At 45.4% G+C, this 15,379-nt stretch overlaps 1 protein-coding gene across 1 annotated transcript in view; it reads right to left on the minus strand.

Annotated features, from left to right (window-relative positions):
- Positions 1-15,379, minus strand: part of LOC122816149 (hexosaminidase D-like) — a 922,622-nt gene that overhangs the window by 166,263 nt on the left and 740,980 nt on the right. The window lies entirely within an intron of this gene.

Below are 15,379 nucleotides of genomic sequence, written 5' to 3' on the forward strand. Positions count from 1 at the left end.
GCTGGCCCCAACGGCTGAAAATTTCTGCCGTCACGTTCAAATTGAAAGACACTCGTGCGGAAGGTGGATGCATCTGCTCAGCCTGTCTGCAATCACGTTGGAGCTCCCCAGGATATGCGTTGCTATAAGAAAACGGTTGGAAGCTATTGCCCAGTGCCAAATTCTCATGGCCTCTCGACACATTGGGTAGGATTTGGTCCCTCCTTGTTTGTTTATTTACCAGACTACTGACATATTGTCTGACTGAATTGCAATTGTTTCTGATGGAAGGAGCGGATGTAGTGCCTGCAATGCCAACAGCACTGCACTCAACTCCAGAACACTGATATGCAAGTTGGCCTCTAAGCTGGACCACATGCCTTGGACTGTCTTTCCCTGAAAATGGCCCCCCACCTTATCAGGGAAGCATCCATGGTCACCGTGGCATTGGGTTGATGGATCTGGAAGGGGTGGCACCAAAGATTTTCGTCTGGCCTCATCCACTGAAGGAGATCTTGCTTGCAGGAGTTGGTGATGAGGATCTGTGAGTTTAGGGGGTGAAGATTTGCCAACCACTGGGACAAAAGGAGCCATTGTAACAGTCTCATATGTAATATTGCCAGAGGAACAAATCGGAACGGCCACAGCCATAGACCCCAGAGCCTGGAGAACTTCTCTTGCTGACTCCTTTCTTTGACAGAGTACCACTTGTACTTGTAATCTTAACCTCTGAAGTCTGTGAGCAGGAAGGGATACCAGGCTTGTTCGAGTATTGAAAACTGCCATAAATTCCAGTTGTTGGGTAGGATGTAGATTGGATTTTTCCCAGTAGAGTGTGATACCTAGAGACTCCACCAGTGAGACAGTGTAGCGGAGGGCTATGGTCAGGAGACGCTTGGTGTGGGAGGAGAGGAGCCAATCGTCTAAATATAGAAACACCTGGAATCCCTGAAGTCTCAGATGAGCTGTCACCACTGCTAGGCATTTCGTGAAAACAAGAGACCAAATGGCAGGGCTCTGAACTGGTAATGACTGGCTCCTAGCTGGAAGCGAAGGAGACTCTTGGACCGCTTGTCCATTTTGATGTGGTAATACGCATCCTGAAGGTCTATCGAGCACATCCAAACATCCTCCTGTAAAAAAAGAATGGATTGTATAGTGACCATGCAGAATTTGGTTTGAACCACTGACTTGTTTAGATGGCTGAGATCCAAAAAGATCCCTTGTCCCAGGTCTTTTTTGGCACCAAAAAGAATCTTGAGTGAAAACCAGATCCGCACTGGTCTGGGGGGACTGATTGGATGACTCTTCTGACACAGCTTTCTTATCTCTGAAGCCGCTTCTTCCCTTTGACTGAGTGGAACATCGGGAAGGTTCTTTATAGGTTTTGGGCGTGATGTTAAAGGGATGTAATAGCCTCTGGAGATTATTCTCTGCACCCACTGATTGTTTGCAACAGAGTGCAGGGCAGTTTGGTGCAGAGAAAAACGAGCCCCGACTGCTTCCAGAGGAAAGCAATCGGGGCAACGCTTCAGAATTGTTGATAAGACCGCCCGGAGAAAGAATCCCTGGAGTCTTGATTTTGGGGACCCCGTCTGCCCCTAAAGGGGCATCTTCCACCATTGGAACCCCCCCTGCTTCTAGGGGAATCTTCACCGTGTGTGTTGCAGACAGGAGCTTGAGAGTTTTTGGGCCATATTTTCCCACTCCTCTAATTCCTGGAAAAAGAACGTTGAGGCTTGGAAAAACGCAGGCCAACGGCAGACAAGGTCTTTCCGTCCTGATCGCACCTGGCCAGTGTGTCCTTTACTTTAGAACCAAACAAGGATGATGGTTCATTAGGAGGTTCAAAAAGGAGGACTTGAAGGAGTCTGCGAGGTCACAGATGTGCATCCAGGCATGATGTCTCATGACTATAGCCTGCACCCGCAGCTCTAGCCACCCCTTCAGTTGCATGGGAGAGCAACCTTATGTACGAGTTGGAGAAAGACTCAAGGGTGGCAAGTAGAGAGGCAACCTTATCTCATGCCCCGTCAGAAACTTGACCCGCGAAGGCTCCAGAAAGTTTAGAGATCAGATCCCTTTGGAGCCTCGTGAAACGTGCCAAGTAATTCTGGGACCTGAGGGTCACTGTCGGCGCCGAGGAAAGGGTTCCCACCAAGAACGTCAGTGCTATGGGCCTCGGAACCGATGGATCCAAGGGAGGAGTATAAGTGGGAGTCCTGGGAGCAGTAGACCCAAACCCCGAAGTGGGATGAGTCTTAGGAATGTTTGTTATCCCTCTGGCTGTCAAAAGGTCGTCCAGCAGGCACACCACATCAAATTCAGACACTCCCGAAGGGGAGACAGGCCAGTCCAGAAAAGGGCTATAAGCCTGGCCTAAGAACAGGTCCAATGAGGGGGAGTACTGGGTCCGTGGTGTTTGAATTATCAGCACCGAAGACTTTAACTTGGAAACAGGCAATAGAGGAACTAAGGGTGTCAAGAAAGGACTCGGTGCAGAGGTGTTGAGGTTATTATCGGCTCCAAGGGGATTGTTGGATCAGTCTTTGGTGCGGTGAAAGGTGAAGGTGCCAAGACTATCGAAGACAATAAGGTCGGAGCCGTAGTCATTACTATAGTTATGACTGGTGCCATAGATGTTGGTGCAGAAGGTGGCGCCGACATCGAAGTTATCATAATGTCCAAAGAAGCAACTGGAGCTGAGCTCAGAACAGAAGCAACTGGAATATTCAGAGCCGAGGAAGCAATCTTGTGTTCAGTAAATTATTTTTGGGCCTTGTGTTTGTGGGACCTGCCCTTATCACCAGCCGGTGAAGAGGGGTCTGAATGTGGATGTTTTTTGTCCTTCACTGGAGGGGTTGAGACCTCCGACACAAAAAGGGCCTCTGAGAAAGGTGAGGTTAACAAGCCTTTCAAGATAAGTTTGTTTTTCTTCTCATTCAGCATCCGCTGACTAAAACTCAGGCAAATCTGGGAAGGAGGGTTCACAGAGAAGTGAGAAAACCCCAGACAATAGACACAATCATCATGTAAGTCGCTGTTGGGGAGTTTGCCATTGCAGGAAGAGCAATGTTTGAACCCCAAAGTCCCTTTTTTCTCAGACATATCCAACAAACAAAAAGAAAACAAACAAATTACTGCTAGAAAGTAAAGAAAAAGAAGCAGAAACGGAAGATACCAATAACGGTATCAAACGATACCACAAGGGTAGGAATGGGCGTTACCAACAATGGTATAAGAAATACCCGATGGGTAGATAGAGAAATAGGGTAGAAAAATGAATTAGATTAGAAAAAAGTTTCAAAATACAGCAAAATTTGTAAAAATATGACACTTAGCTGGAGAGCTCGGTGAAACGCTGCTATATGGCTGCTCGGCAAATGAGATCGGAGGTAACTGGGAGAAGAGCATTATGAGTAGCAGCTTAGCTCGAGAGTTTTTGGTGTACGCGAGCTTGGTATTAGGCCGACTCAGCTCCGAGGGCTAGGAACCGAACCCATCAGTGATGAATGGGAAAAAGATTAACAACATCAGATCACATAGGTTTACTGCTTCCTGCCATCAAGCAAATGTAACATAATATATGTGATGAAAGACTGGGCACCTCAGTGCAACTAAAAATGCAATGTAGGTGCTGAGTGGGAAGGCACATAAAGGGTGGTAGCTTGATGGGCTAATTTACAGATGATCAAGACAGGGGCGCACTCCATTGTTCTGCTACATATGGGAAGAATAACAGTACACTAGGTAAAGCTGGAGGGAGAGAAAATGATCTGATTTACTAAAGAGGCCTGAGAAGAGAGATGAAAAGGATACTACTGCATGCTTTGAAAGAAGGAAAGACATGTCATTACCGGCCTTTCAAACTTCCTGGATGACTGTGTACCACAGTGTTCTGTAAGCATGGAAAAGGGAGGAGTTGTATACACCGGCATGGAAAGAAAGGGCTCTTTTCTAAAAGTGCCACAGTGCGTATAAATAAACATTTTATATATATATATATATATATATATATATATATATATATGTGTGTGTGTGTGCGTGTGTGTGTGTGTATATTTGTGCAGCCATGAAAATATATGCCCCCCTTGCATTATATCAATGCTGACTGTGACTAGTTGTAGCTGCAATGAAAGTATTAGTGCCTCTTCAGTTGTTTTTTGTTCATGACTACACAAAGCACTTTGTGTACAAGCAGTGGAAAATGTTCAACTGGAATGTTAAGACCCCAGTTTCAAAAAAAAAAAAACAATGAAAAAATAATGCTCTAGGAATCAGGTGGGTTCCTATTACGTGATCAAATTGTTGAAACTTCAAACGTAATAACGTTGACCCCAAATGTTAGAAGGTTCAACAATTCGAACATCTAAAGAAAAAAAAAAATATATATATATATAACTAACTGCTGTAAGCAGGGGGGGCAAGACCCCTACACCCCCCACACCCCTCGTTCTTTAAATATACCAACTCCGAGATCACAGTACAGTGCGGAAAGAGAAGATTTCCCTTTATTGCACCTTAATGTGATCTCGGAGTTGGCATATTTAAAGAGCGGGGGGGGGGGGGCTTGCCCCCCTGTTTACAACCATCAGCTAAGTTTTTTTCTTTTCTTTTTTTTTTTTACATATTCAAACTTTTACAAGTTCGAACATATGGATTTGGCCATATGGCGTTCGAACTTGTAAAAGTTCAATTACATAATATGAACCCGAATCAGGTCACCCCTAGCATATGACCCTATGCCTTACCATTGGTAACAGTATGTCCTTGTACATTCTTCAAGTTAACTGCTGCTGATCTGCATTTTTAACCACATTATGCAACTTTGGCAACAGCTACAAGACTGACAACAAATAAAACAAGCTGTACCCTCTGTTACTAAATGTGATGTTCTTCAATCATTGTTCTTTTATGAAGTAGTTATCCAAACAATGTACTAGACATGAGCAATACAGAGTTACAGCAAAACTACTGTCCTTTACTGGATTACACATTCAGGTAAATGCTTCAGCTGTAATTGCAGACTTCATACAATCTCAAGACACACACACAGCTACAACATAAATGAACTTATACATGTAGCCAATTAAAAATTAAATACACAAAAACACCTAAATATCTTAGGATCATATATCCCTCCAAGAGATAACAACAAAACTTTAGAATCTCTACTCCACTGGGCATGTGAAACCCAAGGTGACCATTTTGTTACAGGACCTAAACTGGGACACTTGAGGGCTGCCCCGGGAAGCCAGGTCTGCAATCCCATTCTCCTAGCCCCTATGGGAGTGGGGATAGGGCAGCCATGTCATTTCGCACCAGGCACTGTGGGAATGCCACTCTGTGAATAGCACCATCAAGGAGGCAATGGGCTACATGCCAGGAGGCTTGAAGCGATGCACATTTGTCAGCACCTGGCACTGTGAGTGTGAAGAGACTGAGGTGTGCCGCAAAAAGTGCAGAGATGGGGGGACCCAGGGCCATCTCCACTGTGAGTTTGAAAGCCCTAGGTGTAAGGCAAAGTGGAGAACCGGTGTTACGGAAGTCTGGATAAGGGACTGTCTGAGGCTTTGTGGCCCAGCAGAGTTCCATGAAGCTCGGAAGATCCCCTGAGAGGCTCCAAGAGCATGCATGACACTGCATGATTCGGCAGCAGTTAGGAGATATGTAACCCTGGAAAAGAGCTCTCTCTCCTGTGTAGAAGTGGAACCTCAGAGGGGGTCAGTCCAGATGGAAGTCTGGAAGGGAGAAAGAGAGGTGGAAAGTGACTGGTACAGTATAGCTCTTGCCTGGGTGAGGGGGTACAGACCATCTAGGATGGAAGTCTGGAAGAGGGAAAGAGGCAGATAGTGGCAGGGCTGGGCGAGATCCTGCCTGGTGAGGGGGGTCAGGCAGACCTCCCCACAATGGAAGTCTTTAAGGAAGCACTAGGGCGGATAGCAGTGGGGCCTGGAGAGCTTTTGCCTGGGTGTACTGGGTCAGGCACAGCCCCCCCATGATGGAAGTCCTTGAGGAAGCACCAGGGTGGACAGCAGAGGGGCCTGGAGAGCTCCTGCCAGGGCCAAGGCATCCAAATTCACCCCATAACTGACAGCATCCTTGAAAAATCTCAAAGTCCCCAGAGCTGCTCTGGATGGAGAAGCAGGGGGACTTCTGAAGCCTTCATGAGAGAGGTTCTGCCCCTCAGCGACGAAGTGGAGTTCCAGAGGAGTGGACGGAATCAGAGGGAAGCTCCTCTGAGAGGGTCCTACGGCATGAGTGATCCGGCACGATATGGCAGCCTGCAGGAGACATGCAGGCGACGGAGTCCCCTGACATGGGGGGGGGGTCATGGCTGGGAAGGTCTCTTGTCCAGGGCAAAGGGGAGGACTACAGGGTTTGGCCCTGACAGAAGGCAGTACGGGAGCATCATGCAGATGGGTGTAGAGCCTGGAGAGCTCCTGCCTGGGTGAGTGGGGTCAAGCAGAACCCCCCACGACAGAAGTCCTTGAGGGAGTGCCTGACTGATGGTGGCAGGGCCTGGAAGGCTCCTACTAGGGCGATGGCACCCGACCTTACCCCATACCCAATGGCATCCTCGAAAAATCGCAAAGTCCACAGAGCTGCTTAGGAGGGAAAAGCAGGGGGGAATGGCCACCCTGGAAAGCCAAGTCACCACTCAGACTGAGAGGTCTAAACTGGGACATTTCTGTGTCCCAAACACAATGTTTGGGATTCCAGGACAGAGACTTCCAAACTGGGACCGTTGGTTCACCTTGGTGAAATCCTTCCCGATGACACAGTTATACTAGGCGACTTCAATACTTATTGGACCTCACTTAACTAAGCCTAGCCCTCAAATCATATTAACCTTTATGGTTTCTCACAACTTATACAAACCCCTACTAGGATAGACAAAATTTCAAAAAAAGAATCAGTACTAGACTGGATTCTCACCAAACTTCCACTCATAACTTTGGTACACTACCTGACACTAAGCGACCATGTCCCAACCTTTTTCATCCGAGACCAAATTAAACTCATTAAAACTAGCTCCCTTAAACACATAAGATGCACTAAAAATGTCAGGGCTGATGACCTTAATACAGTCCTTAACCACTCTAACTGGTCCTGCCTATTAACACTCCCTTTAGATGAAGCAGTTGAGTGCTTCAACACTATCTTCTTAGGCATTCTCAACCAACTTGCCCCCTCAACGACAAATACTCACTAAAACCATCTATGCCCCACGGCTTACCAAGAAAGTACAGTTGTGTACACTTACCATAAATGTAGATGTTCAAGTGTATTCACTGTTGCAGTCATTACATTTGGGTAATCTGCTGGCAGAAAAATAAGAGCAAAACTGATAACACCAAGAAGAGTAGTTCCAGAACCGCAAAGTGAAGACAATAGTTCGTAAAAAAGGTAAGTCCTTTATTAGTTGCCAAGTGGTAAAAATCCAAAGACAGTTGGTACAAAGCAGCAAAATCAGACCAAATGGTAAAATCCAAAGTCAATAGGTACAGAACAGCAAAATCAGACAAGCGCTTTCGCTTGGAGAATGCCAAGCTTTTTCAAGTCAAAAACAGTTGCCTACAGTGAGGCAACTGTTTAAATGAGGATGTTAATTAGTCACATGTTTGGTTAGAGCTGAGTTGCATTAAGAAACAATTGAGACTGTTTTGAGCAAAAGAACAGCCAAATAATAAAATGAAACATTAAAATGTGCATAGGTTAAATTGACGTTGCATTGTTTATACATGACTGGTAAACCAAGTGAGTGTTATGATGAAATTAAAACTTTGCTTGTCCAAAAGGTTTGGATAGAAATACAAATACAAATACAAGTGGAAGTTTAAAAAGCTGTGTGTGATCAAGTGAGTTTGAAGTCAGCAGTCCTGTGTAATATGAGAATCAATGTAGTACTGTTATGTTAGCCTTAAAAATAGATGTTATGATGCATATGAATTTGCACTACTTGGTGACTTGGGGCAAGTGTGTTCAATGGGCAAAGAAACAGTGTTGAAAAATAGTGAAAATAGGATGAGACATGCTATAATCTAGCCCTTCTGAGCTTCAGAACCGAGCCTATACTAAGTGTGCCATTTAACCCCGGGGGCCTGCCTGCATCTAGCTTGAGTTGCCAGACAAGCTCCCTGTATTCCAAGGTCGATTCCCAGTCCCCTCCTCTAATGTTAGGGTTCACTTGTTCAAGGATCATGAAAGACAACTTGTAATTGGGACATGTAAGTGAGTGTTTGAAAAAGCGTTGCTTACCTTTTTCTTTTCAATGGCGTAAGTGTGTTAGTATAGCCTTTTCCTGAATCCCCTCTCTGTTTTGCCCACATAAAAGGCACCACAGGTGGTGCAGAGACCGATATAAACAACCCCTTTGTTCCACATGAAAAGTGACAGGGGATCTGATACAGGTGTGTCTGGATGCAAGGTAGATGTGGGATTTGTTCAATGAGAGGACATTGCTTGCAGGCACCACATTTGAAGGTGCCCTTGTTGTTGTGAGAGTTGTGAGTAGTTGCAATGGGTTTTCTCGAAGATGTCTTTGAGGTTTTGCCCCTCTTCCTCACAAAATTAGGTTTGTCGGAATGATACTCCTGAAGTCGTCATTGCCAGCCAGTACAAACCAGTATTTGGATACAATAGTTTCAATTTGTTCAGAGTTGTCGGAGAAAGTATAAATGAAATTGCCGTCCATTTCTTTGCTCTGTTGTAACATGAGGTTGGGGATCTGCACTTGCGTCGTCAAGCAGTGGGGTATAAGGAATCCCTTTTGGCAAAGATTTCATCTTTTAGTGAGTTGAGCAAGTTCTCAGGATAGCCTCTTTGGGTGAACATGTCATGTAGATTGTGAGTCTCTTCTAGAAAATCGGAGAGTTTACTGCACATTTTGGATGCTCTTATAAGTTGGCCCTTGACTATGCCCTTCTTTTGATGAAAAGGGTGTTGACTCTCATAGTGTAATAGACAGTTCGAAAAGTGGGTTTCCTGTAAACCTTGGAGTGTAGTTCCAAGGATTGGGCATCCCTATAAATGGTAGCGTCAAGATAGTGCAGATGTTCATGACTGATGTTGTGTGTGAAAGTCAGAAACTCTGTGGTACTGTTGATGTATTCCAAAAAACTCGACAGTTGGAGTTCAGTACCTTTCCAAATGAGGCAGATGTCGTCAAGGTATCTGCAATAGAAGGTGACAAACTCTGCCCAAGTGGTGCCAAAAATGTAGTCCTGTTCCCATCTGTGTAAAACCACATTGGCATAGTTGGTGGCACAGGAGGCCCCCATTGCTACTCCTTTTTCCTGTTTGAAAAGTTCCCCATTAAAACAAATGTAGTTGTTGTTTAAGACTGTGCTCATCATGTCAATAATTAGATTGATGAAGTTGTTACCCAAATTCGTTTCTTTGGTGAAAAAGTCACTAAACCAGTCTAGTCCTGTAGAGTGGGGAATACTGGAAAAAAGGTCTTTGATGTCAATGGTGACCAGAAAGGAGGAGGGGGGGCAGTTGGACACAGGGAAAAGTTTCAGAAATTCCCATGAATCTTTGCACAGGCAGGCTGCCCTCAGTCGGCCTGATTAACAAAGTCTTGGGTCCTGTGTCGGTTGCTGTCCCTTCTTCCATGACGTCAGGTCATCAGGGATATAAAACATGCAGCCGACACTATTACATCAGTTTTTCTTGCCCCAGATGTCAGGTACCCCCCAAATGGGGAGCCAAATATTTAAGTAATTAAAAACACAAAAATATACCTCCAAACAAAAGCAAATACACCAAAAAGGCTTTTAAGCATAGTAAAGAAAAGTAGAGGTATAGTAAGAGAAAAAACAGGGGGCTGGAGGGGGGTAACCAGGACTGCAACAGTGAATACATTTGAACATCTACATTTATGGTAAGTGTACACAACTGTACTTTGTTCTTCGTGTTTCACTGTTACAGTCATTACATTTGGGTAGATTCCAAATCTATGGTTGGGAGGATGGATTTATACAGCATTCGGACCAGCTATAAGGCCCTGCAGGACAGCAGTGTCAAAGCCAGCTCTGGATTTAGAGAAGAAAGGTAAATGGTAATGTTTGGTGAATGTATGAACTGAGCTCCAGGTAGCAGCTTCTAGAATGTCTCTGGTAGGAATACCTCTGAGAAAGGCTGTAGAAGTAGATGCAGCCCTGGTAGAATGAGATCTGATCCCCTGGGGGATAGTTTTACCATGGTGCATATAGCAGAAACGAATACAATGGCTTATCCATTTGGAAACAGTCTGCTTTGAAATAGCCTTTCCCTCTGCCCCTGCAGCAAATGCCACCAGTAGTAGTTTTGATTTTCTTAGAGATTGTGCCCTGTTTAAGTAAAATCTAAGTTGTCTGTGTACATCCAATGACTGCAGAATCCACTACCCCTTGTTCTGTGGATTGGGAATGAAAGTTGGCAAATGAATGGTCTGATTAAGAGCCACAATGGATACCACCTTAGGCATGAAGGATGGATTGGTCCCGAGATAGACACCCTGTCCGCATGAAAAATAATGAAAGGCTCCACTGCCATAAGAGCCTGCAATTCGGAAATCCTTCTAGCTGAAGTGACTGCTAAAAGGAAAGCTGTTTTCCAGGAGAGAAATTTTAAGTCTGCAGTAGCAGCTGGCTTGAAAGGAGGAAGAGCGAGTTTTTTCAATACAAAATTGAGGTCCCATGCAGGGGTTGGTGCTCTCCTGGGTGGTCTTAAGTTTTTCGCCTTTCTGAGATACTGCTTTAGCAGAGGATGAGAGAAGAGAGGAGGTTCTGTGTTGTAATGAGCTGAAATGGCTGAGGCATGGATTTTTATGGAAGAAAAGGACAGGCCCTTGTGAAGCATCTCAGTTAAGTATTGTAAAATCTGAGGAATATTGGGCACTGCTGTGCTTATTCCTTGTGATTGATTCCAGGCACAGAATCTTTTCCATTTGTCAGCATAAGATTTTCTTAGTACTAGGTCTTCTTGCCTCCAAAATGACATCCCACACAGGTTTGCTGAGAGATGCTAAGGGTGAATTTAGGCGATTAGCCACACTACAAGATTCAAAGTTTGGAGCTGAGTATGCAGAATTTGGTTGTTCTGCAAAGACAGTAAGTAAGGTGTCTGAGGGCAGGTGCCACGGTGGAAGGTGTGACACATTGTGCAGGAGTGGGTACCAGTGTTGGCGAGGCCAGTCTGGAGCAATCAAAATAATTTTTGGTTTGTCTTGTTTGACTTTTAGTAGAACTTTGGAGAGCAGAGGCAGAGGGGGAAAAGTAAAGACTGATAGGCTTTTCCAGCTGAATGATAGAGCATCCATTTTCCAGGCTTTTTGTGATGAGTTCTTGTGCAGAATTTGTCCAACTGATAGTTCTGGGGTGAGGCAAAAAGATCTATGTCCGGACTCCCCCATTTGCGTGTCAACATGTTGAAAATCCGTGGTTCCAGTTTCCATTCTTGTGGGTCCATGAGATTTCTGCTTAGTTTGTCTGCCAGAGTATTCAGCTTTCCTGGCAGGAATTGAGCTTGTAGTTGTATTTGATAGGTCAAGGCCGTGTTCCACAATGCCATGGCTAGTCTGCAAAGGGGGTAGGAGTGTGTACCCCCTGCTTGTTTATGTACCACATAACTGTGGCATTGTCTGTCTTTATCATTAATTGTTCTGGATGAAGGTAGTCCTTGAAGGCTGAGCTAGCATCTCTTTTTGATTGATATGAAGGTGCATTTGATTTGGCCTCCATTTGCCCTGAATGCACTTCCCTGCCAGATGAGCCCCCCCAAGCAGAGTCTGATGCGTCTGTAGTTAAGGTCTGGACTGCAGGGGGTGGAGTGAATGGCAGCCCCTTGTTTTGGTGACAGGCTACTGCCCACCATAGGAAATCTAGTTGCAGGCAAGGTATGATAGGAATCATTGTTTCCAGGCTGTGACAATGTTGACTCCATAAACTTTTTATGTACCGCTGAAGTTTCCTCATATGCAGTCTTGCATATGGAATTAGAAGAATGCAGGAGGCCATGAACCCCAAGGCTTGCAGAATTTGTCTTGCAGATAGCAGGGTTTTTGTGGCCACCTGTTTGAAGTAAGTTACCAAATGAATTTGCTTTTCTGGAGTAAGGTAAGCCATCTGGGCAGTTGTATTCAAGCTTGCACCCAGGAATGTAATTTTTTGAGAGGGTACCAGTTGTGATTTATTTTCGTTTATGGTGTACCCTAGACAAGTTAGAATCCTTTTTACAAACGCCAGATGTTTTTGAAGAATGTCCCTGTTTTCTGCCTGAATTAGACGATCATCCAGGTATGGATATAACTGAATTAGAAGTTATGTACCTACCATAACGTTCCATGTTAGTTGTCTTCTTCTCGCCTTCTTTCTTGCTGGATGGGTTCAGAGCCGATCCTCGGCTCCGACTCGGCCACTCTAAAAGCTCGAGAGCTAGTTCTACCGGCTCGCGGCTCCCCTATATCCCACAATGCTAGGCGGTAACTCCTCAGATCTCGTTTGAAAGCTAAGGCCAGCAATAAAATTCCATAAGGAACAAAGAAAAAACTCCTCTAGGCCTATCCTGGCTAGGGGGAAGGAGGGTGGGACGCAAGAAAGAAGGCGAGAAGAAGACAACTAACATGGAACGTTATGGTAGGTACATAACTTCTAAATGTTAAGTTGTCAATCTCGCCTTCATTCTTGCTGGATGGGACCGCGTCCCTAGCACCTTGGCCCGGGTGGCCTATCGGAACAGACTCTTGAGTACAGTGGAACCAAAGTTGGCTCGGTCTCTAGAGGCCAAGTCCAACTTATAATGAGAAATGAAGGAATGGGGAGAAGCCCAAGTAGCTGCAGAACAAATCGAATCAATAGGCAGCCTATCTTGGAAAGCTATAGAAGTGGCTAAAGCTCTAGTTGAATGAGCCCTGGGTTTGGATGGCAACCGTTGATTTCTTATCTCATACACTAGGGTAATCAACGAAGTAAGCCATCTAGAGAGAGACACTTTAGAAACTGAAGGCCCATTCTACCTTCTGCATAAGAAACAAACAGCTGGTCAGATTTCCTGAAATGTTTGGTCCTGTCTAAATAGTACCTAAGTTGGCGATGAATATCTAAACAGTGTAACTTTTGTTCTGACTTGTTAGAATAATTTGGGAAGAAAACAGGAAGCTCAATGGTCTGATTCAAATTTGCCAGTGAAGCTACTTTGGGCAAAAAGGACGGGTTAGTACGCACGGACACCCTGTCCTTATGAAATACCAGATAAGGGGGTCGACTACACAGAGCATGGAGTTCAGAGACTCTTCTAGCTGAGGTAATAGCTACTAAAAAGAGTGTCTTCCAAGAGAGTAACTTTATAGAACATGAAGCCGCAGGATCAAAGGGGGAAAGAATTAAAGATGCCAGAACCAAGTTGAGATCCCATTGAGGAGGAGGATCTCTGATGGCTGGTTTGAGGAGAAAAACTCCCCTTAAAAAAGCTTTGCAGAGTTTATGAGACATAATGGGGGACTCTGAGATTCCAACATGAAAGTTCGATATTGCTGCTAATTGAACTCTAATGGTAGATGGGGACGAACCTGAGTGGAAAAGTTCGGCTAGAAAGTCCAGAACTGATTGAATAGAAGCAGTAAAAGGATCTATATTCTTTGACTGCGCCCAATAGGAAAAACGTTTCCACTTGCTATGATAAATCTTCCGAGTGGAAGATTTATGAGAGGCTATCAAGATATCTCTAACTGAGTGAGATATCAAAGGAAGCCTGGCTAAAGTCGGAATTGGAGGAACCACGCTGTGAGGTTCAGAGAGGAGAGGGAGTGGTGCAACTGACCCGACTGATGGGTCAAGAGGTCTGGAACTGGGTCCAGATGCCAAGGCTGTTCCAACAGATAACGGTGGAGAAAAGGGAACCAAACCTGTCGAGGCCAGTAAGGGGCAATGAGGATCATGGAAGCTTCCTGAGCGATGGCTTTCTGTATCAGTTGGGATATCAGTGGGAAGGGAGGAAAGGCATAGAGAAGTCCCCGAGGCCAAACGTGCACTAGAGCGTCTCTGCTGGGATGGCCTGGTTGGGGAAAGAGGGTGAAAAAATCGTCGCACTTGCTGTTTTGGGGAGTAGCGAAAAGGTCGCAGCAAGGCCTGCCCCATTTTCGAAAAACTTTCTCCAACACTGAATTGTTCAGAGACCACTCATGAGGCATGAGAATAGCTCTGCTCAATTTGTCTGCAATCACATTGGACTTCCCGGGGATGTGCGTTGCTAACAGAAATCGCTGAGAAGAAATCGCCCATTGCCACAGTCTGAGTGCCTCTCGACATAGGGGGTAAGATCTGGTTCCACCTTGTTTGTTGATGTACCACACTACAGACATGTTGTCTGTCTGAATTGCTATCGTTCCCTTGGGAAGAGAGTCTTGTAGGGCCTGCAACGCTAGAAGCACTGCTCTCATCTCTAGGACGTTGATGTGCAAGTGGCACTCAAACGGTTGCCACATGCCCTGGACTGTCCTGCCCTGGAAATGCCCCCCCCCCACCCGATTAGGGAGGCGTCCGTTGTCACTGTAGCAACCGGAGGGGGAGGGACGAAAGGTCTCCCTAGGAAGAGCTGAGGAGATGTGATCCACCAAGAGAGATGATTCTTGCACGATTGAGTTATCCGAATAGGATGGGACATTGGAAGACTTTGGTAAGACCATTGTGTGAAGAGCATCCATTGTAAAATTCTCATATGGAAGTGAGCTAATGGTAGGAGAGGGATGGCCGCCGCCATAATCCCTAAGACTTTCAGGATCAGTCTGGCTTTGACTTTGTTGCTCTGCAAGACAAGAAAGACCTGTCTGTGTATGTCTGCTATCCTCTGCTCTGTGAGTCTTGCTGACATATTGACTGTGTCTAGATTTGCGCCTATGAAGGTAATAACACGACAAGACAGACTTTTCGTAGTTTATTGAAATACCTAATGCCTGACATGTATGAAAAGTGTAGTCTCTGGCGAGAAGTAAAAGATGCTTGGTGGGGGCTGTAAGGAGCCAGTCATCTAAATAAGGAAAAACCTGGAATCCTTGTCGTCTCAGATGAGAGGCTACCACTGCCATGCATTTGGTAAACACTCGGGGGGCTGTAGTGAGACCAAAGGGCAGGGCTCTGAACTGAAAATGACTGGTTCCCAGCCTGAAGCGGAGAAACCTCCTGGAGCGTCGATTCATTTTGATGTGATAGTACGCATCCTGGAGATCTATCGAGCACATCCAGTTGTCCCGCCCCAAAAGGGAAAGAATGGACTGCAGCGTGACCATCCGGAACTTTGTTTTCTTGACAAACTTGTTCAAGTCGCTGAGATCCAGAATGGGTCTCCAGTCCCCTGTTTTCTTTGGAACCAAAAAGAATTTGGAGTAGATTCCGGATCCTACTTGGTCTGCTGGAAC

The sequence above is a fragment of the Protopterus annectens genome, chromosome 12.part0, assembly GCF_019279795.1.
Source record: "Protopterus annectens isolate FY-2018-M chromosome 12.part0, PAN1.0, whole genome shotgun sequence".
In the NCBI taxonomy this organism is placed as follows: Eukaryota; Metazoa; Chordata; order Ceratodontiformes; family Protopteridae; genus Protopterus; species Protopterus annectens.